We start from the raw sequence: 25,000 nt of genomic DNA on the forward strand, positions 1-25,000 counted from the left end.
TTACTAGGAGGTACATTATTACATTAGCGCTGTAGAATAACTTATTTTTTAATCAGATTAATCACCCTTTTGAATTTGGATTAATTGTGATGGATTGCCGTAAAATTGCTTGCTTACATAATTAAAATTAAGCATGCACAGTTAGGATAAAGGACCTCAAAGTAAATGAGTATAAAAAAAATCGATATATTTGGTGGTTAATCTGCAACCTTCCATCCATCGGTACATAATTAATGCACTCTTTGTTAGTGATTAATCACATGAGTTAACCAGTTTTTTTTTTTAACAGCCCTAATTTATATATTACATTACCCAGAAGGTTTAGCACTGTAGATAGGACGTGGGTCTGAGCTACACGGGAGAATGACAGTTGTGCTGTTTGATCAATAAATACCGTAAATTCCGAACTTTGAACCACTACTTTTTTCCTATGCTTTGAATCCTGCGGCTTTAAAAACAGTGCTGTTAATTTAAAGATTTTTCTTCGCCAACTGACATATTTTGTGTTTAGTAAATTTCATTAAACACAAACAGAAACACTGACATGGTGTGTTGTTGCTTGTGATGTGCCGCCATTCCTTTGGACAAGTTTCCTCACTGCAGGTGTTGCGGATGGAAAATGTACTTCCTGTTTTACAACCTTAAACCGGAAGTAAAACCATCCAAAGCGATTTTGCTCTAAAGGATTCTTCATTCATTAATCCAAGTTTTTACGATTTTTTACAACTTAAACAATTTGTGTGTTATGTCTGTAGGAGTGTTTTCATGCATATTTGTACGTGCTATTATAATGTAATCCAGCTACCGTTGTTAGCATTAGCTAATATGCCAACGCGTTAGCGAGGGTCTGTGTTAGTATTATTAACTTACAACGTCGTTCTTTTTCTATTGTTTTAGTTTCACAAATTCCTCAGTAAATTCTCCAAAACATCACCGTGGAGTTATTGAGTCTGTTTAGCCGATTGGAGAGCTAGCTTCCGCAGCTAGTGGGCCAATGACGATTACTTCTGTTTTGTTTGATCAGCCGTTTTACTGCCGTGTTACAGACATCGTTTGGAAAAATTGAGGTATGTAAATAAACATTTACAGAATATTTTTGAGTATATAACTAATTTCGCAACGTATACTGTATATCTGTGTCTTATAATCCTGTGCGCCTGTGTAGAAAAAAATTTGAAATTTATTTGCTGCGGCTTCCATATGTAAAAAAGATCAGAAATTTAATTGGTGCGGCCAATACATGGGAAAAAAATGAAAATTTAGCTGGTGCGGCTAATACATGGGAACACATTAGAAATTTAGTTGGTGTGGCTAATATATTGGATAAAATCAGAAATTTTGCTGGTGCATGTAATATATGGGGAAAAAACTGAAATTTAGTTGGTGCAGCTCATATATGAGGGAAAAAAATCTGACATTTAGCTGGTGCGGCTATTGGGAACAAAAATAGAAATTTAGCTTGTGCGGCTAATATCTGAGGAAAAATGTGAAATTTAGTTAAATGATAAATAAAATAAATGTATTATTTATTTATTTGAATTTAGTTGGTGCGACTAATTTATGGGGGGGAAAATCAGAAATTTTGCAGGTGCAGCTAAAGTATGGGGAAAACACAGAAATTTAGCTGGTGCCGCTAATATATAGTGAAAAAAATCTGAAATTTAGCTGGTGGGGGTAATGAGAAAAAAATCGGAAATTTAGTTGGTGTGGCTAACACATGGAAAAAACAAAGGAGATTTAGCTAGTGCAGTTAATATATCGGAAAAAAAATTGAAAATTAGCTGGTGCGACTAATATTTGGGGAAAAAATCTGATTTTAGTTGGTGTGGCTTATACATGGAAAAAAATGGAAATTTAGCTGGTGTGGCTAATATGTGGGGAAAAAATCTGACATTTTGCAGGTGCAGCTAATATATGGGGAAAAAAAACAGAAATTTAGTTAGTGCGGCTAATATATGGGAAACAATCGGAAATTTAGTTGTTGCGGCTTGTATATGGAAAAAAATCTGAAATTTAGTTGGTGCGGCTAATATACGGGAAAAAATCTGAAATTTAAGTGGTGTGGCTAACACATGGAAAAAACAAAGGATATGCAGCTAGTACGGCTAATATATGTGGAAAAAATAAAGATTTTTAGTTGGTGTGGCTTATACATGAAAAACACTTTAGCTGTTGCGGCTAATATATGGGGGAAAAATCGGAACTTTAGTTGGTGTGGCTAACAATTGGTGAAAAAAAAACTGAAATTCTGTATGTGCAGCTAATATATGGAAAAAAACAGAAATTTAGTCAGTGTGACTAATATATGGGAAAAAATCTGAAATTCAGTTGTTGCGGCTAATATATGGGAAAAAACTGAAAATTGGCTTGTGCGGCTAATATATGGGGAAACAAATCAGAAATTTAATTGGTACTGTTAATATATGGCAAAAAATCTGAAATTTTGCTAGTGCAGCTAATGTATGGTGAAAAAAATGAAATTTAGCTGGTGCGGCTAATATATTGGGGAAAAAATTGGAAATTTAGCTGGTGTGGCTAATGGGAAAAAAATCTGAAATTTAGTTGGTGTGGCTAACACATGGAAAACACAAAGGAAATATAACTAGTGCGGATCATAAATGGGGAAAAAATTGGAAATTTAGCTGGTGCGACTAATAAAAACGGAAATTTAGTTAGTGCGGCTAATATATGGGAAAAATCGGAAATTTAGTTGTTGCGACTTATATATGGAAAAAAATCTGGAATTTTGTTGGTGCGGCTAATATATGGAAGAAAACAGAAATTGAGCTGGTGTGACTAATATATGGGGAAAAAATCTGAAATTTAATTGGTACGGTTAATATATGGAAAAATCTGAAAAATTGCCAGTGCAGCTAATGTATGGGGAAAAACAGAAACTTAGCTGGTGCGGCTAATATATGGGCAAAAAATCGGAAATACAGCTGATGTGGCTAATGGGGAAAAAAATTGGTAATTTAGTTGGTGTGGCTAATACGTGGAAAAAACAAAAGAAACGTAGCTAGTGCGGCTAATATATGGGAACAAATCTGAAATTTAGCTGGTGCGACTAATATATGGGGGAAATTTCACAAATTTAGTTGACGCGGCTTGAACATGGAAAAAAATCTGAAATTTATTTGGTGTGGCCAGACAATGGTAAAAAAAAAACGGAAATTTTGCTGGTGCAGCTAATATATGGGGAACGATCGAAAAATTAGTTGGTGCGGCTTATGTATGGAAACTAATCTGAAATTTAGTTGGTGCAGCTAATATATGGGATAAAAAAAGGGAAATTTAGTTGGTGCGGCTAATATATGGGGGAAAAACGGAAATTTAGCTGGGGCGTCTAATATGAGAAAAAAATCTTATTTTTTGCTAGTGCGACTAATATATGGGAAAAAAATCGGAAATTTTGCTGGTGCAACTAATATTTGGGAAAACATTTTTGAAATTTTGCTGATGCGGCTAGTACATGGGTAAAAAAACGGAAATTTTGCTGGTGCAGCTAATATATGGGGAACAATCAAATTTAGTTGGTGCAGCTAATATATGGGGAAAAAATTGAAAATTTAGTTGGTGCGGCTAATATATGGGGAAAAACAGAAATTTAGCTGGGGCGGCTAATATGAGGAAAAAATTGTAAATTTTGCCAGTGCGACTAATATATGGGAAAAAAATCGGAAATTTTGCTGGTGCAACTAATATATGGGAAAACATTTTTGAAATTTTGCTGGTGCGGCTAGTACATGGGTAAAAAAAACGGAAATTTTGCTGGTGCAGCTAATATATGGAGAAAAATCGAAAATGTTGTTGGTGCGGCTTATATATGGAAACAATTCTGAAATTTAGTGGGTGCAGCTAATATATGGGGGGGAAAAATGGAAAATTTAGTTGGTGCGGCTAATATATGGGGGAAAAACGGAAATTTAGCTGAGGCGGCTAATATGAGGAAAAATAGTAAATTTTGCTAGTGCGACTAATATATGGGAAAAAATCGGAAATTTTGCTGGTGCGACTAATATATGGGGGAAATTTCACAAATTTAGTTGACGCGGCTTGAACATGGAAAAAAATCTGAAATTTATTTGGTGTGGCCAGACAATGGTAAAAAAAAAACGGAAATTTTGCTGGTGCAGCTAATATATGGGGAACGATCGAAAAATTAGTTGGTGCGGCTTATGTATGGAAACTAATCTGAAATTTAGTTGGTGCAGCTAATATATGGGATAAAAAAAGGGAAATTTAGTTGGTGCGGCTAATATATGGGGGAAAAACGGAAATTTAGCTGGGGCGTCTAATATGAGAAAAAAATCGTATTTTTTGCTAGTGCGACTAATATATGGGAAAAAAATCGGAAATTTTGCTGGTGCAACTAATATTTGGGAAAACATTTTTGAAATTTTGCTGATGCGGCTAGTACATGGGTAAAAAAACGGAAATTTTGCTGGTGCAGCTAATATATGGGGAACAATCAAATTTAGTTGGTGCAGCTAATATATGGGGAAAAAATTGAAAATTTAGTTGGTGCGGCTAATATATGGGGAAAAAGAGAAATTTAGCTGGGGCGGCTAATATGAGGAAAAAATTGTAAATTTTGCCAGTGCGACTAATATATGGGAAAAAAATTGGAAATTTTGCTGGTGCAACTAATATATGGGAAAACATTTTTGAAATTTTGCTGGTGCGGCTAGTACATGGGTAAAAAAAACTGAAATTTTGCTGGTGCAGCTAATATATGGAGAAAAATCGAAAATTTTGTTGGTGCGGCTTATATATGGAAACAATTCTGAAATTTAGTGGGTGCAGCTAATATATGGGGGGGAAAAATGGAAAATTTAGTTGGTGCGGCTAATATATGGGGGAAAAACGGAAATTTAGCTGGGGCGGCTAATATGAGGAAAAATCGTAAATTTTGCTAGTGCGACTAATATATGGGAAAAAATCGGAAATTTTGCTGGTGCAACTATCCATCCATCCATCCATTTTCTACCGCTTATTCCCTTTCGGGGTCGCGGGGGGCGCTGGCATGGGAATTTTTATTTTTTATTTTTTATTTTGCTGGTGCGGCTATCAGGAAAACAAATTGGAACTTTAGCCTGTGTGGCTAAAACATGGAAAAAACTAAGGAAATTTAGCTCGTGCAGCTAATATATATGGGGAAAAAAATCTGAAATTTAGCTTGCGTGGCTAATATATGGAAAAAAAACATCGGAAATTTAGCTAGCACGGCTTATACACCGTTGCGCTCTACAGTCTGTAAAAGGCGGTAGTTGATACGTTGTTACACATTAGAAAGTTTCCGTGCACGTTTGAGTAGCGCTCTGAGACAAATGTGATGGGAAGTTGTGGTCTTTGAACAAAGTTGCAAGGTATCGGTTGAACTCGCGTGAGTTTGCACCACGGCAAATGTCCTGGAGTGACGGATCAACAATAAAAAAACATTTGACCATTTTTTTGAAGAGAAGAGTCCCTCTGCCACATTTTTTTAGAACTCTTTGAAGTTTGAGCTAGGACGCCACGTCAACCTGCCTTTGACGTCCGCCACGATGCGGGCGAAGATGCGTATCTAGGTGGCGAGACTCGACACGTACAGGTATGTCACCCCCAGTTCCAGTCCACACTTCTTATACCCCCCCCGCCCCCCCCAGCCCCCACCCTCCTCGTTAGTCACGATATTTGCGCGATTGTCGTCTGCGGCGGCGCCAACTAAGCCTTTGTGTGCGTGCAGCCGGGTGGACATCTGCGGTCCTCAGCAGTGCCGTTGTCGCTCGCCGGCCTTTTGGATTAAGAGCTTTGAACAAAAGCGGACCAAAAAAAAAAAAAAACCAGACCTCGCTACATTCCAAAGCCAAACGCTCTCCGTGTGAGTCGCGGGGGGGAAACCCGTGAAAAAAGGAAACGGAGCCCGTGCGATGACTCCTATTCTTTGTCTATTTTTAACCACCGCCCACACTCGGACTTCCTATTCTGCGTTTCCCCTTTCTGACGCCACGTCTGTTCCTTTTTTTGTGCACGTTTTCCTGCCGACCCCTCTTGTTCGGAATGTTTGCACGTGTGAGACTCTCAGCCGGCCTTTCTGGGCCGGCCCGTTTGCTTTTGTCTCCGGTCTGGCTGGGCGAGCCCGGCGTCTGCCTTCTGCGGCGAACAAACACTTCTCTCAGTCTGCACGCTTTGTCCGGCCCGCTCCCACAATCATCCGTCTCAAAGTTCGGCTCACACGACCAAACTAGGAACTAAAAACCTGTTTTTTTCCTCGGTGGCAACTTCAAACATGGTGGCGTCAAATCAGCACGTTTTTTTGGGGTCAAGTAGTTGAAATACTTACCGGCGGCGCGGAGCAAAAAGTTGTCGACGTAGCAGAAAAGTGGAAACGCTTCCAAGGGTGAGAAGTTGTGCTAGCGATGTCCCGCTCTCTGCAGACACACACACACACACACACGCAGACACACACACACACACACACACACATGCACACTCTCCCTGCTGCTCGTGGGACCTCAGCCAGGAGTTTTCCCCTCACTCTTCTCTCCCTCCCTCCCGTCTGCGCGGCCGCGTAGATAAACAAGAACCCACATTCCCGCCTGCCCGCGCGCGCGCACACACCAGTTATTGAACTGCCCCACATTTTCTGGCATGCGCTATATATGAGGCGCTTGACGGACAAAGTCACGTGCGGCGGCGAGGCCGCCCCTATTGGCTGGGTGGGGGGGTGCCGTGATTGGTTTGAGCCCAGACCATAAAACAGGAGAAGGCTTCTCTATTGAACAGCTGCCAAAGTGGGCGGAGTCTTTGTGAGTGGAAGTGGGTAAAAGATTCTGAGATAATACAAAAAAGTTAAAGTACCACTGATAGTCACACATACACACTCTCGGTGTGGTGCAATTACCCATTGCATTCGACCCATTCCCTTGTTCCGCCCCCTTGGAGGTGAGGGGAGCAGTGAGCAGCAGCGGTGGCCGCGCTCAGCAATCATATTTTGGTGATTCAACCCCCAATTCCAACCCTTGAGGCTGAGTGCCAAGCAGAGAGGTAATGGGTCCCATTTTTATAGTCTTTGGTATGACTCACAACCTACCGATTTCAGGGCGGACACTCCAACCACAAGCAATATCTGAATATTGAAAATAACTTTAATAATGTTAAAACACAAATTATGAACACTGACTACTAGGGGTGTAAGGGTACGTGTATTTGTATTGAACAGTTTCGGTACGGGGGTTTCGGTCCGGTTCGGAGGTGTATCGAACGAGTTTGTAAGCTAAAGTCTTAACAAGCTGCTCTGCTTTCTGCCTCTGTCTGAGCACCCAGCATTGTCCCGCCCACACAACCATCTGATTGGTTACATACAAAGCCAATCAGCAGTGCGTATTCAGAGCGATACAACAGCCAATCAGCAGTGCGTATTGAGAACGCATGTTGTCAATGCTTCAGCGTCGAGCAGAAATGTGTTTAGCAGCGGACATCATACTCTCCCCAAATTATAAAAATCACTTCCCAGTCACAGATACTACTAGCATCACTATGAGCCCGTTGACCTTCTATAAACTTCGTAGTTCTGGCTTGAGGTGAAGGCTAATTAGCTTTTAGCGTAACGTTAGCTCATTTTGCTGTGTGTGTGCGTGTGTGCGTGTGTGTGTGTGTGTGTGTTAGGGGCAGCAAAGCCCTGTCCGTCTGTTATTTCACATGAACTAACATGAAGTCCATGGTGTTCAGGGATGAATAGTCTCTCCTATTGCTATTGTACTATTTTTTTCAGCTAATGTTTATTAATCATTAGTAATGTAGCAGCCTAGTTTTGAATGGCAGGGTCCCTGCTATCACATGTTGACAAAAATATAACATTTAAATAATAAAAGTCAACTACAGGCTTCCCAAATGCTGTAATAAATTATGCATGATGAGTTGACTTGAAACTGTTTAATGTTGCACTTTTTATATGTAGAAAAAAGGTTTTGTCATTTTATTTAATCCAAGCAACAACTTGAGGCAGTTTAATGTGGATTAACGTGGGCAGAATTATTGTAGTGTTCCCAATGTTAAAAGGATAAAGCCATTGTTTACAAATTTGGTAAATAAATAACCAAAAAATGTATATTTTGTTGTTTTCTTACTGTACCGAAAATTAACTGAACCGTGACCTCTAAACCGAGGTACGTACCAAACCAACATTTTTGTGTACCGTTATACCTCTACTGACTACACTGACTAAATGGCACAATATGATGTATTATCCATATTCTAAATTTAAAACGAGATGACAAATCAATTGTGCTGTTGGATCAATAAATATGGTGAATTCCGAAATTGAAGCCGCTTTTTTTTTCCTACACTTCACACCCTGCGGCTTACAAAAAAACAGTGCGGCTAATTGAAGGATTTTTCTGCGCCAACAGGCATATTTTGTGTTCAATAGTTGTCAATAAACACAAGCGGAGACGCTGAAATAGTGTGTTCTTGTTTGTGCTGTGCCGCCAATCCTTTGGACGAGTTTGCTCGCTGCAGGTGTTGCGGCTTGAAAATCCACATGCTGGTTTGATGACTAAAACCGGAAGTATAACCGTCCATAGCGATTTTGCTCCAAAGGATTCTTCATTCATCACTCCAAGTTTGTAAAAATTACGATTTAACTTAAACAATGTGGGTGACGTCTGTAGGAGTGTTTCCATGCATATTTGTACGTGCTATCGTGATGTAATGACGCTAGCGTCGTTAGTATTAGCTGATATGCCAACATGTTAACGAGGGTCTGTGTTAGTATCATTAAATTACATCTGCATTCCTTTTGTCTTCTTTCAGTTTCACAAATTCCGCAGTAAATTCACCAAAACTTTATCGTGGAGTTATTGAGTCTGTTTTGCTGATCGGAGAGCTAGCTTCCGCAGCTAGTGGGTCCATGACCATGACTTCTGTTTTATTTGATCAGCCGTTTTACAGACGTGTTAGACACTGATCCGAAACAGTTAAGGTATGTAAATAAAAATGTACAGGATATTTATATGAAAATAACTCATTTCAACTTATAGTCCAGTGCGGCTAATGAATGGGAAACCAATCTGAAATTTAGTTGGTGCAGCTAACGTGGGAAAAAAAATGGAGTAACATAAATCATGGCGCGATAACGTAAAAATAAAGACAACTTCAGATTGTTTTCTTTGTTTAAAAATAGACAGAGCACATTCTGAAAATGCAGAAATCATGTTTTTTCTACACTCACATGTTGCGGTTAATAGTATTCTATCTTCATTTTTGTTTATTTATACTTTCTGAATAAATGATGTGATAATGTTCATCAGTCAAAATGGTGAAAATTGGTTTCTATCAGACAAATTCCAATCCGTGCTTGTTTTCATCAGAAGATTAAATGAATAAAAAACGTAAACATCAAATTACAGGACATTATTAATGTAATGACTTATTTTTCTCAACTGATGTACTAACATCATGTGGTTTATTATGAACATATGTAGCATGGGATACTTAGTATTTCAGCATTTTTATGTGCGCCCAGAAAATGTGTCCCCGGTTATAAGTACAACAGGAAATGTACAGACTATCTAAAGCAGGGTTGTCAAACTCAAATACAGAGTGGGCCAAAATTTTAAACGGAACAAAGCCGCGGACCAAGGTTGAACAAATGTACCTTTTAATAGGGACCCAAACAAGTTTTGCAATAAATATTGAACAAGCAAGGCTTATATAACTTTATTGACATGCAAAATCCTGTTTCAAATAATAATAATACTAATTTTAAAAAATATCAATGGCATATCAAAAAAAAAATTAAATACAAATGTAATGCCTTTTTTTCTATTTGCAATCTTATGAGGTACATATAATTTTTTTTCCACAGGCTAATAATAAATTTGAAAATAAAATAACAATGAATGAACAAAACATTCAAGCCTTGAAGTAGCAAGAGAAAATGCATGAATAAAACGTTAATTATTGGTCAGTTTGCAGGAAGAGTTAGTGCTGCAAGGGGTTCTGGGTATTTGTTCTGTTGTGTTACGGTGCGGATGTTCACCTGAAATGTGTGTGTCATTCTTGTTTGGTGTGGGTTCACAGTGTGGCGCATATTTGTAACAGTGTTAAAGTTGTTTATACGGCCACCCTCAGTGTGACCTGTATGGCTGTTGACCAGTTATGCATTGCATCCACTTGTGTGTGTGTGTGTGTGTGTGTAAAAGCCACAAATATTATGTGACACGCTGTTAGTATGGAGCTAAAGCGGACGTGACGACAGGTTGTAGAGAACGCTAAAGGCAGTGCCTTAAATGCACGCCCCCAATATAGTTGTCCAGGTGGTAATCGGTAGAAATTCAGGAGAATGGTTGCCCCGGGAGATTTTCGGGACGGGCACTGAACTTCGGGAGTCTACCGGGAAAATTAGGAGGGTTGGCAAGTATGAGCGGTGAATGTGGTGTTCTACAGCGGCACCAACGCTGTAGAACACCGCCGGGCCAGCTCTAATGCTAAATTGATATTGCCTCAAGGGCCAAATTAAATTTCACGGCGGGCCAAGTCTGGCCCGCGGGCCAGAATTTGACACCCATGATCTAAAGCATTGCTTTGTGTAGAAGTGTCAAATGTTACATCATCAACGACATATTTGACAATCAATGAACGTAACAATCCACATTTGGTAAACTGTAAAACTAATAAGCAGCGTAAGTACGTTGTGTCCAAACATAGAAGTGTTACCTCTATCATAACACGGCACATAGCTCCGCCCCTTATGAAGTTATACGTACCATAGCAACATATGATGCAAAGAATTGCTATTCCAGTGGACACATTTAAAACAGTAGTTTCTTTAAAGGCCTACTGAAATCAGATTTTCTTATTTAAACGGGGATAGCAGGTCCATTCTATGTGTCATACTTGATCGTTTCCCGATATTGCCAGTAGAGAACATCGACGATAAAGTTCGCAACTTTTGGTCGCTAATAGAAAAGCCCTGCCTTTACCAGAAGTATGTGCGCGTGACGTCACGAGTTGCAGGGCTCCACACATATTTACATTGTTTTTAATTGGAGCCACCAGCAGTAAGAGCCATTCGGACCGAGAAAGCAACAATTTCCCCATTAATTTGAGCGAGGATGAATGATTCGTGAATTAGGATATTGATAGTGAAGGAATATAAAAAATAAAAAAAAAACGACAGCTCCGGGCGACGGCAGTGTGAGCGTTTAGGATGTAATTAGACACATTTATTAGGATAATTCTGGAGGATCCCTTATCTGCTTATTGTTTTAATAGTGTTTTAGTGAGATTTTAAAGATTGTAAAGACATACCTCGAGGTCGGATGGCTGCGGTGAATACGAATTGTCTCAGAGAAAAGCCGAGGAGCCAAGCTCATAGCTGCCTTTTTTGACAGCTGCTGCAGGATGACGAATAATCCAATGATTTCTCCGGTAAGATATATATCACAATTTCCCCATCCAAAAACATGCTGGTTGACGTATAGAAAACATTTTCGCTTGACCGCTCCGCTTCACAACAAACAAATCGGCTGTGTCTCGGTGCTAGAATACAGCTGCAATACACCGCTTTCCACCAACAGCATTGTTCTTTATACTCTCCATTATTAAATGGACAAATTGCAAAAGATTCAGCAACACAGATGTCCAAAATACTGTGTAATTATGTGGTTAAAGCAGACGACTTTTAGCCATGAACGATGTATTCAACAAGAAACTCGCGGAAAATTAAAAATTGCAATGTAGTAAACTAAAAAGGCCGTATTGGCATGTGTTGCAATGTTAATATTTCATCATTGATATATAAACTATCAGACTGCGTGGTCGGTAGTAGTGGGTTTCAGTAGGCCTTTAATTAAAACATTTCAGCAAATTTTTATGCTTAGCAAATTCATCTTGCAGGCTGGATAAAACCTGATTGGTTGACACCCTTTCGATAGACCAAAAAAAATGTGTTCGATAAAACTGTCTATCTTTTTCTTATCTTTGCCGGGAGAATGCGAAAGTACGGAAGCAAGGTGACGGTATCAACTATCATGTTAGGATGGATTCTGTGCATGGAGTGAGAAGAAAACGTTAAGATGAAGAAAAGTCACCTGGACGCTATGGCACTTTTTTCTAATTTTTCCAAAGGGACCGTAGTCTTAGCCGCGTTTACCCTTTAGAGTAGTGGTTCTCAACCTTTTTTCAGTGATGTACCCCCTGTGAACATTTTTTTAAATTCAAGTACCCCATAATCAGAGCAAATCATTTTTGGTTGAAAAAAAGAGATAAAGAAGTAAAATACAGCACTATGTCATCATTTTCTGATTTATTAAATTGTACAAAATATTGCTCATTTGTAGTGTTTTTTCTTGAACTATTTGGAAAAAAAGATCTAAACATAACTAAAAACTTGTTGAAAAATAAACAAGTGATTCAATTATAAATCAATATTTCTACACATAGAAGTAATCATCAACTTAAAGTGCCCTCTTTGGGGATTGTAATAGAGATCCATCTGGATTCATCAACTTAATTCTAAACATTTCTTCACAAAAAACGAAATCTTTAACATCAACACTGAATATTGCATTGTTGCATTTCTTTTCACAGTTTATGAACTTACATTTGTATTTTGTTGAAGTATTATTCAATAAATATATTTATAAAGGATTTTTTCAATTGTTGCTATTTTTAAAATATTTTTTTTAAATCTCACGTACCCCTTGGCATACCTTCAAGTACCCCCAGGGGTACGCGTACCCCCATTTGAGAACCACTGCTTTAGAGCACAGCTGTAGCTTCCTGCCACTAAACCTGCAGAAACTGCTCAGGTTTTCACACTCGGCACTATTTCTATCACTTTATCTATCGTTTATTACGTTTTCCTTTATTTATTTATTTTTATTTAACCTGAAAAAATAGTGAATGCAATATGTGGTAGGAAAAAAAAAAAAAACAGAAAATTCAAATTAAGGCTTTATTGCCCAGGCCTACCTCCACAGTAGGGCGAAATTCTGGATTTTTTTCAAAGGCGCCGTAGTCAGACCAAAGACCACGCCATCTTAGCCGTGCTGACCCTTCTGAGCACAGCTGTAATTTCCTGCCACTAAAACAGCAGAAACTCCATCCATCCATCCATTTTCTACCGCTTATCCCCTTTCGGGGTCGCGGGGGGCGCTGGCACCTATCTCAGCTACAATCGGGCGGAAGGCAGGGTACACCCTGGACAAGTCGCCACCTCATCGCAGGGCCAACACAGATAGACAGATAACATTCACACTCACATTCACACACTAGGGCCCATTTAGTGTTGCCAATCAACCTATCCCCAGGTGCATGTCTTTGGAAGTGGGAGGAAGCCGGAGTACCCGGAGGGAACCCACGCATTCACGGGGAGAACATGCAAACTCCACACAGAAAGATCCCGAGCCTGGATTTGAACCCAGGACTGCAGGAAATTCGTATTGTGAGGCAGACGCACTAACCCCTCTGCCACCGTGAAGCCCACAGCAGAAACTCCTCAGGTGTTTTCACACTTGGCATTATTTTTTTATTTCACTTTATTAAGCATTTCTTACATTTTCTTTTTTTTTTTTTTTTTTTTTATGTGGACAAATTATGAATAGAATTTTTGGTAGAAAAAAAAAAAAATTGAGAATTTATATTTAGGCTATTTTGCCCAGGACTACTTCGACAGTTTGGCGTGTTTTGGGGGTTCTTACAAAACGACCGTAGTCAGACCAACGTAGTCTGTAAATGATGTAAGGCGCTCGTCTTCACCGAGACCGCTAATACCACACCACCTTAGAGCTCATCGTGCTCACCCTTTAGAGCACAGCTGTGGGGCGGCATAGCTCAGTTGGTGGAGTGGCCGTGTCAGCAACTTGAGGGTTGCAGGTTCGATTCCCGCTTGTGCCATCCTAGTTACTGCCGTTGTGTCCTTGGGCAAGACACTTTACCCACCTGCTCCCAGTGCCACCCACACTGGTTTAAATGTAACTTAGATATTGGGTGTCACTATGTAAAGCGCTTTGAGTCACTTGAGAAAAGCGCTATATAAATATAATTCACTTCACTTCACTTCCTGCTTCTAAACCTGCAGAAAATAGTTCCTCTCAGCTTTCTCTATGCTTACATTTGAAACTTCGCATTTTTAATGAGACATTTGCACGAATGGGGGCCGACGGTCAACCTGATTATGTGATATTATGGCACGAGGGGATATTTGGAAGATTGGCCCAGGACGTTGCAAGCACCTTCATTAAATGTAATGTTCTTGATTCTTCCCCTTGCATACTCTTTTGGGCAGATAACTGTGGAGGTCAAAACAAAAACTGGACGCTGTACACGGCTCTTGCCCAATGTGCAAACGCAGAATGGGGCCCACCCGAGATTGTGATAAAATATCTGGAGAAAGGGCACACGTTCATGAGAGCAGATTCAATCCATGGCTCAATCGGCAAGAAAATGAAAGCTCAAGAAAACATCTATACGTTTGATGACTTTGTAGATCTTTGTAAGACAGCATCAAGATAGATTGGTTTTCCTTTGTTTTCTCAAAATCAGCTAGAAGTGAGTTACTAGGTTTTGCCTTTGGACAGAAGATATGAGGAGCCCTCATTATGTGACGTCATCGTCTGCGACTTCCGGTTAAGGCAGGGCTTTTCTGTTAGCGACCAAAAGTTGCGAACTTTATCGTGGATGTTCTCTACTAAATCCTTTCAGCAAAAATATGGCAATATCGCGAAATGATCAAGTATGACACATAGGGGCTTCACGGTGGTAGAGGGGTTAGTGCGTCTGCCTCACAATACGAAGGTCCTGCTGGCCTGGGTTCAAATCCAGGCTCGAGATCTTTCTGTGTGGAGTTTGCATGTTCTCCCCGTGAATGCGTGGGTTCCCTCCGGGTACTCCGGCTTCCTCCCACTTCCAAAGACATGCACCTGGGGATAGGTTGATTGGCAACACTAAAATTGGCCCTAGTGTGTGAATGTGAGTGTGAATTATGTCTGTCTATCTGTGTTGGCCCTGCGATGAGGTGGCGACTTGTCGAGGGTGTACCCCGCCTTCCGCCCGATTGTAGCTGAGATAGGCGCCAGCGCCCCCCGCAACCCCAAAAGGGAATAAGCGGTAGAAAATGGATGGATGGATGACACATAGAATGGACCTGCTATCCCCGTTTAAATAAGAAAATCTCATTTCCGTAGGCCTTTAAAACCCAGCCATCCTCCGGGTGCTGCCTTTGTGTTTTTTCGTGATTCCGCTTTTATGGAATATAATCCAATATTGCCTGTTGTGTGGCGTCACATTTAGCTAGGTAGCATCCTCCGAATATTGCCGGGCATACCAACTTCCTTGTCCATTTATGGCAGGGGTGTCAAACTCAAATACAGAGTGGGCCAAAACTTAAAACCGAACAAAGCTGCGGGCCGAGGTTGAACAAATTAACCTTTTTAATAGGGACCCAAACAAGTTTTGCGATGAATATTGAACAAGCGAGGCTTATATAACTTTATAGTGACATGCAAAATCGAGTTTCAAATGATAATAATAATTAAAAAATATCAATGGCATATCAAATAAAATTTAAATAAAAATTGAATGCCTCTTTTCGGCGGTGGGGTTGAGGTGGACGGGGTTTGGTGATAGCGGGGGGTGTATATTGTAGCGTCCCGGAAGAGTTAGTGCTGCAAGGCTTTCTGGGTATTTGTTCTGTTGTGTTTATGTTGTGTTACGGTGCGGATGTTCTCCCGAAATGTGTCATTCTTGTTTGGTGTGCGTTCACAGTGTGCTGCATATTTGTAACAGTGTTAAAGTTGTTTATACGGCCACCCTCAGTGTGACCCGTATGGCTGATGACCAGGTATGCCTTGCATTCACTTGTGTGTGTGTGACTGGGCGGCCACGCTGTTTGTATGGAGGAAAAGCAGACGTGGAGACAGGTTGTAGAGAACGCCAAAGGCAGTGCCTTTAAAGCACACCCCAAATATTGTTGGGGTGGGGCACTGAACTTCGGGAGTTTCCCGGGAAAATCGGGAGGGTTGGCGAGTAAGAGTATTAGCGGTGAATGCGGTGTTATAGCGACGGGCCAGCTCTAATATTAATGTGATATTGCCTCCAGGGCCAAGTGAAATTACACGGCGTGCCAAATTTGGCCCACAGGCCAGAGTTTGACACCCATGATTTATGGAATCTGTTCAATTTCCTTTGCTGTTGCCTCACTGGGGCTACATTGGGGCCTCTGCCTGTTCATATCGGATTCTGCTAAAGATGACATTTTACTTGCATTGGAAACAGTCAACTGGAAAAATTCTGATTTAAGAAAAAAAGATGCGATTTGGGACAACTTTGTAAACGCAGTCTACAAAACAGTTGGATACAAACGTCAATTACATTAATTATTGATGGATTAATCGATTCAATTTCATTCAGTGGAGCCCTAATGTTGACCGTCCTAAACCCAAAAAGTGTTCCCTCAGATTCCAGTCATGAGAGTAGCTACTAAGCCCGGAGCGCTGGCAGTCATTCCACTCACACCTGATTAGATCACAGTGACCTGGATAATATGCAACACGCTGCCACGCAGCCTTTTTCTTCAACCCAACCAAATTGGCCTTCCAGACGGTCTAAAGTGACATTACAGTTCATATCTTGGATGGAACATAGGTCACCATTGTGTTGATATGACCTAACAATGTTCAGTTACACTGTTAAAAATGACAACATGACTTCAGTCGGAGATGATCTCGTTATTGGCACCTGATTGCTTAAATGAACAGTTTCTCTAGCGCTTGTGTTGATTTTTTTTGTTTTTTCCTGCCAACTAGGGCTGGGCGATGTGGCCTTTTTTAATATCTCGATATTTTTAGGCCATATTGCGATACACGATATATACAGTGGGGCAAAAAAGTATTTAGTCAGCCACCGATTGTGCAAGTTCTCCCACTTAAAATGATGACAGAGGTCTGTAATTTTCATCATAGGTACACTTCAACTGTGAGAGACAGAATGTGAAAAAAAAATACGGGAATTCACATTGTAGGAATTTTAAAGAATTTATTTGTAAATTACGGTGGAAAATAAGTATTTGGTCAACCATTCAAAGCTCTCACTGATGGAAGGACGTTTTGGCTCAAAATCTCACAATACATGGCCCCATTCATTCTTTCCTTAACACGGATCAATCGTCCTGTCCCCTTAGCAGAAAAACAGCCCCAAAGCAAGATATTTCCACCCCCATGCATCACAGTAGGTATGGTGTTCTTGGGATGCAACACAGTATTCTTCTTCCTCCAAACATGACGAGTTGAGTTTATACCAAAATGGATACATGGATGATAGAGCAGAGGATTGGGAGAACGTCATGTGGTCAGATGAAACCAAAATAGAACTTTTTGGTATAAACTCAACTCGTTGTGTTTGGAGGAAGAAGAATACTGAGTTGCACCCCAAGAACACCATACCTACTGTGAAGCATGGGGGTGGAAACATCATGCTTTGGGGCTGTTTTTCTGCTAAGGGGACCGGAAGGTTGATTCGTGTTAAGGAAAGAATGAATGGGGCCATGTATCGTGAGATTTTGAGCCAAAACCTCCTTCCATCAGTGAGAGCTTTGAATGGTTGACTAAATACTTATTTTTCACCATAATTTACAAATGAATTCTTTAAAATTCCTACAATGTGAATTCCTGGATTTTTTTTTTCACATTCTGTCTCTCACAGCTGAAGTGTACCTATGATGAAAATTACAGACCTCTGTCATCATTTTAAGTGGGAGAACTTGCACAATCGGTGGCTGACTAAATACTTTTTTTGCCCCACTGTATCTCAATATATTGCCTTTGGCTTGAATGAACAAATAATGCATACAATCACAGCAGTATGATGATATTATGTGTCTACATCAAAACATTATTGTTCATACTGCATTAATATATGCTCATTTTGAACTTTTGTGCAGGGAAGGAAATCACAACTAAGTCAATTGACCAAAACTGTATTTATTAAATAGTTATTAAGCAGTGGCACAAACACTCATGTAATTTCCAAAACAGAAAGTACACGATTGTCAGAGACATTTTAAAACAGGCTATTAGTGCACTTTTGTGCATGATGTCAGTAAGATGACATATCAAAACAACACTAAATTGAAATGCACTTTGTGTAGAGAACACCACTACAATAGATTAAACAAACTGAACTTTTATACATTTTCCTCACAAATGTTTATTTATTGAAATAGTCAGCATAATTTGATGTTAAAATAAAAATAAAGATATAAATAAAAAATCAAACGCAGAAACCTCCGTTACTTAAATTCAGTGTCCAGAAAAGCTTTCGAAGTAAAAACACAGATTAACCCTCATATTCTTTTAGTTCGGGGGTCGGCAACCCGCGGTTCTAGAGCCGCATGGGGCTCTTTAGCGCCGCCCTAGTGGCTCTCTGGAGCTTTTTCAAAAATGTATGAAAAATGGAAAAAGATGAGAGGAAAAAATATATTTTTTGTTTTAATATGGTTTCTGTAGGAGAACAAACATGACACAAACCTCCCTAATAGTTATAAAGCACACTGTTTTTTTATTAAACATGCTTCACTAATTCCAGTATTTGGCGAGCGCCGTTTTGTCCTTCTAAATTCGTCGGTCCTTGAACGCACCGTGTTTTTTTTACATGTACAACTATCTCCGACTGTCTAGGACGTGTTTTATGCCACTTCTTTTTCCGTCTCATTTTGTCCACCAAACTTTGTACGTTGTGCATGAATGCACAAAAGGTGAGTTTTGTTCATGTTATTGACTTGTGTGGAGTGCTAATCAGGCATATTTGCTCCCTGAATGACTGCAAGCTAATCGATGCTAACATGCTATTTAGGCTAGCTGTACATATTGCATCATTATGCCTCATTTGTAGCTATATTTGAGCTCATTTAGTTTCCTTTAAGTCCTCATAATTCAATTTATATCTCATGACACTATCTGTATGTAATATGGCTTTTATTTTTTTGCCGCTCCAGACGTATTTGTTTTTGTATTTTTGGTCCAATATGGCTCTTTCAACATTTTAGGTTGCCGACCCCTGTTCTAGTTATATGGACACATGTTTATTGACACTGACCGTTCACCATGGCAACACAGACCCAACATCCCCCAGTGTGGATGTTCTGAACTTTTAAAAGGTTAAATAATTCCCAAACACAGGATCATGTTGGAAAGCTGGAGGAATAGTTAGATAATATTTAATCCGGTTATCCACGCCTGGGACTTCAAAAGCATCTCCTCTCTTACAATTTAGCAGCAGGTGTTCATGTTAGCATATTCTTCAGTATTGCACACACAATATTACAACCAATATGCCAGCAGGCACCTCTTTGTTGTGCCAATGTGATATCATCTGTGTCGATATCTACTCTACAATTTATCTTCATCCGTGACGATAACCGAGAAATATGAAAGTTGTTTGGATTCGAGTAGTTGAGCTTTTAGAACATCATGTTTATACTTCATATTATAGATTAGAGATGAGTGGATAGGCAATTTTATCATCCGCAACCGCATCACTAAAGTCGTCATCCACCCGCCATCTACCCGAACCAACATTTTATCAGAACCCCAACCGCCCGCCACCTACCTGTTGTTATATATCCGGAGTCGGCGACCTTTACCACTAAAAGAGCTAGTTTGACCCCTGTCACAAAGTAAAGAAGGCAATGGGAGCCGCTAACGTTCTCGCGAATATCCGACGGTGATCATTCAAATAACAGGAATAAGGGTGTGCTGCGAAGCCATTGCCTTAGACGCCTTCAACAACATGTACGAACCGTTTGCCAGTCTAGTAACATGCTGTATGCAGCTTACGCAAACACACATACAAGATTGAAGGGCATACTGGGTGATACAGAGTACACTAATGGTTGTGATATAAACAATTTTAACACTCTTACTAATATGCGCCACGCTGTGAAGCCACACCAAACAAGAATGACAAACACATTTCAGGAGAACATCCTCACAGTAACACAGCATAAACGCAACACAACAAATACCCAGAATCCTTTGCATCCATGAGAATTCCGGAATATACTTTACACCCCTACTTCCCCAACCCCGCCCACCTTACTGATGCATGGGGGGGTTGCTGCTAGTGAGTTGTATAATATAGTCACTTATTTGTTCCAAATAAGTGTTTGATGAGCATTCCTCTATTTATCAGTATTTATTGCCACCTTTCCCAACTTATATGTCACGTGTTGCTGGTATCAAATTCTAAAGTTAAAGACTATTTGCACAAAAAAAATGTTTTTCAGTTTGAACATCAAATATGTTGTCTTTGTAGCATATTGAACTGAATATGGGTTGAAAATGATTTGCAAATCATTGTATTCGTTTATATTTACATCTAACACAATTTCCCAACTCATATGGAAATGGGGTTTGTACAAGGTTGTAAACAGTGATTATGCAATTAAAATCAAGATACTACTTTGGTTTTAGTATTTTATTGGGGCCCTGGTCCCCTCTGTAGCAGTAAAGTTGGGCCCTAAGGTCAAAAAGGTTAAAAACCCTTGCTCTGGGTAGTGTTGCAATCTTCAATGCCAACAACAAAAAACGCTCCACTTTTCCAAAAATGCGCTAGCTTGATGCTAATATACATTGGCTTTGCCATTGATATGCTACTGATTAGCATTAGCAATTTATATGGCGATTTTAACACCTCTGAATTTGGTAATGAAAAATAAAAGTAAAATGCGCGTTGAAATCTAACAGCTGGTGTGTAATAAGTACAACCCTTGTAGTATTATTTTTACAGTGCAACTTAGTTTCATACTTGCAAATGAGGAACATATAACAACAATTCGGATATAAATCGTGGCTAAGAATGAGTACCATTCACACTTCAGCACTTGGTGATCACTCCAGCAACACTGAGAGCCGACTCTGCCAAACTACTTCTAGGCCAGGGGTCACCAACGCGTTGCCCGCGGGCACCATGTCGCCCGTAAGGACCAGAGGAGTCGCCCGCTGGCCTGTTCTAAAAATAGCTCAATTAGCAGCACTTACCAGTTAGCTGCCTCTATTTTTTAAATTTTATTTATTTACTAGCAAGCTGGTCTCGCTTTGCTCGACATTTTTAATTCTAAGAGAGACAAAACTCAAATAGAACTTGAAAATCCAAGAAAATATTTTAAAGACTTGGTCTTCACTTGTTTAAATAAATTCATTTATTTTTTTACATTGCTTCTTATAACTTTCAGAAAGACAATTTTAAAGAAAAAATACAACCTTAAAAATGATTTTAGGATTTTTAAACACATATACCTTTTTACCTTTTAAATTCCTTTTTCTTCTTTCCTGACAATTTAAATCAATGTTCAAGTAAATTTATTTTTTTTATTGTAAAGAATAATAGATACATTTTAATTTAATTCTTAATTTTAGCTTCTGTTTTTTCGACAAAGAATATTTGTGAAATATTTCTTCAAACTTATTATGATGAAAATAAAATAAAAATATTCTGGCAAATCTAGAAAATCTGTAAAATCAAATGTATATCTTATTTCAAAGTCTTTTGAATTTCTTTTAAAATTTTTGTTCTGGAAAATCTAGAAGAAATAATGATTTGTCTTTGTTGGAAATATAGCTTGGTCCAATTTGTTATATATTCTAACAAAGTGCAGATTGGATTTTAACCTATTTAAAACATGTCATCAAAATTGTAAAATTAATCTTAATCAGGAAAAATTACTAATGATGTTCCATAAATTGTTTTTTCAATTTTTGGAAAAATATTCAAATGAGCTAGTTTTTCTCTTCTTTTTTTTCGGTTGAATTTTAAAATTTTAAAGAGTCGAAATTGAAAGCAAACTATGTTACAAAATGTAATTTTATTTTTTTTCGTGTTTTCTCCTCTTTTAATATGTTCAAATAAGTGTTTTTTTCATCATTTATTCTCTACAAAAAACTTTCCGTAAAAGGAAAGTAATTCTTGATTCGTTAAAAAATGTTAGTGGCTAGCTAGTTTTAATGGGATATTTTGATTTCACAAGACTGTCTTAGAAGTGATCATTTGAAAATTTTCAATTTGAAAAATGTGCACTTAGAGAAATTATAAAAATAACATGTTGCATATTGATATTTATCTGTTTCTATATATACTTATTGTGGGAAATCATTAAGATGATCAGTGTTTCCACAAAGATAAATATCATTAATTATTAATAATAACATTGAGTTAAAGGTAAATTGAGCAAATTGGCTATTTCTGGCAATTTATTTAAGTGTGTATCAAACTGGTAGCCCTTTGCATTAATCAGTACCCAAGAAGTAGCTCTTGGTTTCAAAAAGGTTGGTGACCCCTGCTTTAGGCAATGTTGAAATGAACAACGCCAACAAAGTTATTACCTCAAAAACCGCTCCCAACTTAAGTAAAGTAAGGCTCCCTTTTCCCAAAAATGCACAGGCTTGATGCTAACATTAATTGGCTTTGTTACTGTATTGACATGCTACTGATTAGCATTAGGGATTTTACACGCCAATTTCAACGAATGTGTTAACGAAAACAACAACGAAGATGCACGTTACAACCTAACAGCGGTGCGTGATAAGTACAATATTTAAAGTATTAAAACTTTTTAGGGTGCAACAAAATCAGAAAAAGACATCATAAACTATACACTGCTGGCATCTAACGTCTTATACTTGCAAGTATAATTGCAGCTTAGTGTCATACCTGCAAATGATAATAAACAACAATAATAACAACTCAGCAGTAGTTTTCAAAGTAAGATTTTATTATCTAAAATCATAATAATTATGACTGCACACTAAAGCAGTCGGTACTGTATTGTCTTTAATGTGAATACCGTATTTTTTTTAATTGCCGCATGGTATATAGTATGCACCTGCCTTGAATTACTACCAGGTCAAACTCGCTTCCCAAAATATTAGCGCATGTTTAGTATTACCACCGGGTCAAACTCGTGACTCTTCCCCTGTCATCCTTTCCAAAATGGAGGAGGCTGATTTCAATACCGGTAATTTGAAATTGCATAAAGGGAAGAAGATTAAAAGCTATTCAGTAGGATTTAAGGTCCAAGCTTACATCACACTCAAATTGTTACTGCATGCCTTTGGTAAGTGCCGGAGTGAGAAGAGGTTTTAATTTAATTAGCGCATGCTTACTTTTACCGCATGCCTTTGGTAAGCGTAGGAGTGAGAAGAGGTTTTAAATTAATTAGCGCCCTGGCGGCAATTCAAGGAAATTCGGTATTAGCTATAACTTAAGCACGGCGGTTGGCATTTATCTTTTCTGACTGATCAGAGATCAGCTGATGAGCTACATTTTAAAAACATGAATAATGTTCCCTTACTGTAAAAAAAATAACAAACTAAATGGTGATTATTGGGAGATGTTTGGAAAAGAAGAGGCGAAGAGGCAGATATGAAAATGAAATTCTCATCTCCGGCTCCTCGGAACGCTTTGCAAGGATCTTATTATCACGTCGTTATGTGTCCGTGCGCAGAGTGGAGGAGATTAGACGCGTCTCCGCCTTTGAAGTGTCTTTTTGCAAGCAATGGAAATTCCATCAAGCGTCGGGGGAAGCTGCAGTGAGATTATGAGCGATGGCGCGTTGCAAACTGTCATTTACACAATTTGAGGAAACGCTCGCCAACTCTCTGCTAAATGAAACATATTTGGCCCATTTCAGTGGATTATCCTTATAATACGTGTGCATACATATGAACATACAGTGGGGCAAAAAAGTATTTAGTCAGCCCCCGATTGTGCAAGTTCTCCCACTTAAAATGATGACAGAGGTCTGTAATTTTCATCATAGGTACACTTCAACTGTGAGAGACAGAATGTGGGGAAAAAAAATCCAGGAATTCACATTGTAGGAATTTTAAATAATTTATTTGTGGAAAACAAGTATTTGGTCACTTCAAACAAGGAAGATTTCTGGCTCTCACAGACTTGTAACTTCTTCTTTAAGAAGCTCTTCTGTCCTCCATTCGTTACCTGTATTAATGGAACCTGTTTGAACTCGTTATCTGTATAAAAGACACCTGTCCACAGCCTCAAACAGTCAGACTCTAAATTCCACGATGGCCAAGACCAAAGAGCTGTCGAAGGACACCAGTAAACTAATTGTAGACCTGCACCAGACTGGGAAGAGTGAATCTACAATAGGCAAGCAGCCTGGTGTGAAAAAAAATCAACTGTTGGAGAAATTATCAGAAAATGGAAGACATACAAGACCACTGATAATCTCCCTCGATCGGGGGCTCCACGCAAGATCTCATGCCGTGGGGTCAAAATGATCATGAGAACGGTGAGCAAAAATCCCAGAACCACACGGGGGGACTTGGTGAATGACCTGCAGAGAGCTGGGACCAAAGTAACAAAGGTTACCATCAGTAACACACTACGCCGACAGGGAATCAAATCCTGCAGTGCCAGACGTGTCCCCATGCTTAAGCCAGAGAGCACATGGGAGAATGTCATCAACAAAAATAACTTTTTGGTATAAACTCAACTCGTCGTGTTTGGAGGAAGAAGAATGCTGAGTTGCATCCTAAGAGCACCATACCTATTGTGAAGCATGGGGGTGGAAACATCATGCTTTGGGGCTGTTTTTCTGCTAAGGGGACAGGACGATTGATCCGTGTTAAGGAAAGAATGAATGTATCGTGAGTTTTTGAGCCAAAACGTCCTTCCATCAGTGAGAGCTTTGAATGGTTGACCAAATACTTATTTTCCACCATGATTTACAAATAAATTATTTAAAATACCTACAATGTAAATTCCTGGATTTTTTTTCACATTCTGTCTCTCACAGTTGAAGTGTACCTATGATGAAAATTACAGACCTCTGTCAACATTTTAAGTGGGAGAACTTACACAGTCGGTGGCTGACTAAATACTTTTTTGCCCCACTGTAATTATGGAAGTAATGAAAGTCCCTTCATTCCGCCTATAAAGCATTGTAAAAACCCCTGTTGTTTTATATACATGCTGTAGGTATGTATTGTAGTAT

The 25,000-nt window shown here is 39.1% G+C and overlaps 1 protein-coding gene and 1 long non-coding RNA gene across 4 annotated transcripts in view; one reads left to right on the top strand and one right to left on the bottom strand.

Annotated features, from left to right (window-relative positions):
- The window catches only part of LOC133551332 (uncharacterized), a 77,072-nt gene extending 70,474 nt beyond the window's left edge, over window positions 1–6,598 (bottom strand). For all 3 annotated transcript variants that reach the window (XR_009806478.1, XR_009806477.1, XR_009806476.1), the window contains exon 1: window positions 6,326–6,598. This is a non-coding gene — a long non-coding RNA (uncharacterized LOC133551332). The remainder of the gene's footprint in view (window positions 1–6,325) is intronic.
- LOC133551326 (nuclear receptor subfamily 6 group A member 1-A-like) overlaps window positions 1–25,000 on the top strand; it is a 279,246-nt gene that overhangs the window by 103,599 nt on the left and 150,647 nt on the right. The window lies entirely within an intron of this gene.

Source organism: Nerophis ophidion, linkage group LG01 (genome assembly GCF_033978795.1).
Source record: "Nerophis ophidion isolate RoL-2023_Sa linkage group LG01, RoL_Noph_v1.0, whole genome shotgun sequence".
NCBI lineage: Eukaryota > Metazoa > Chordata > Actinopteri > Syngnathiformes > Syngnathidae > Nerophis > Nerophis ophidion.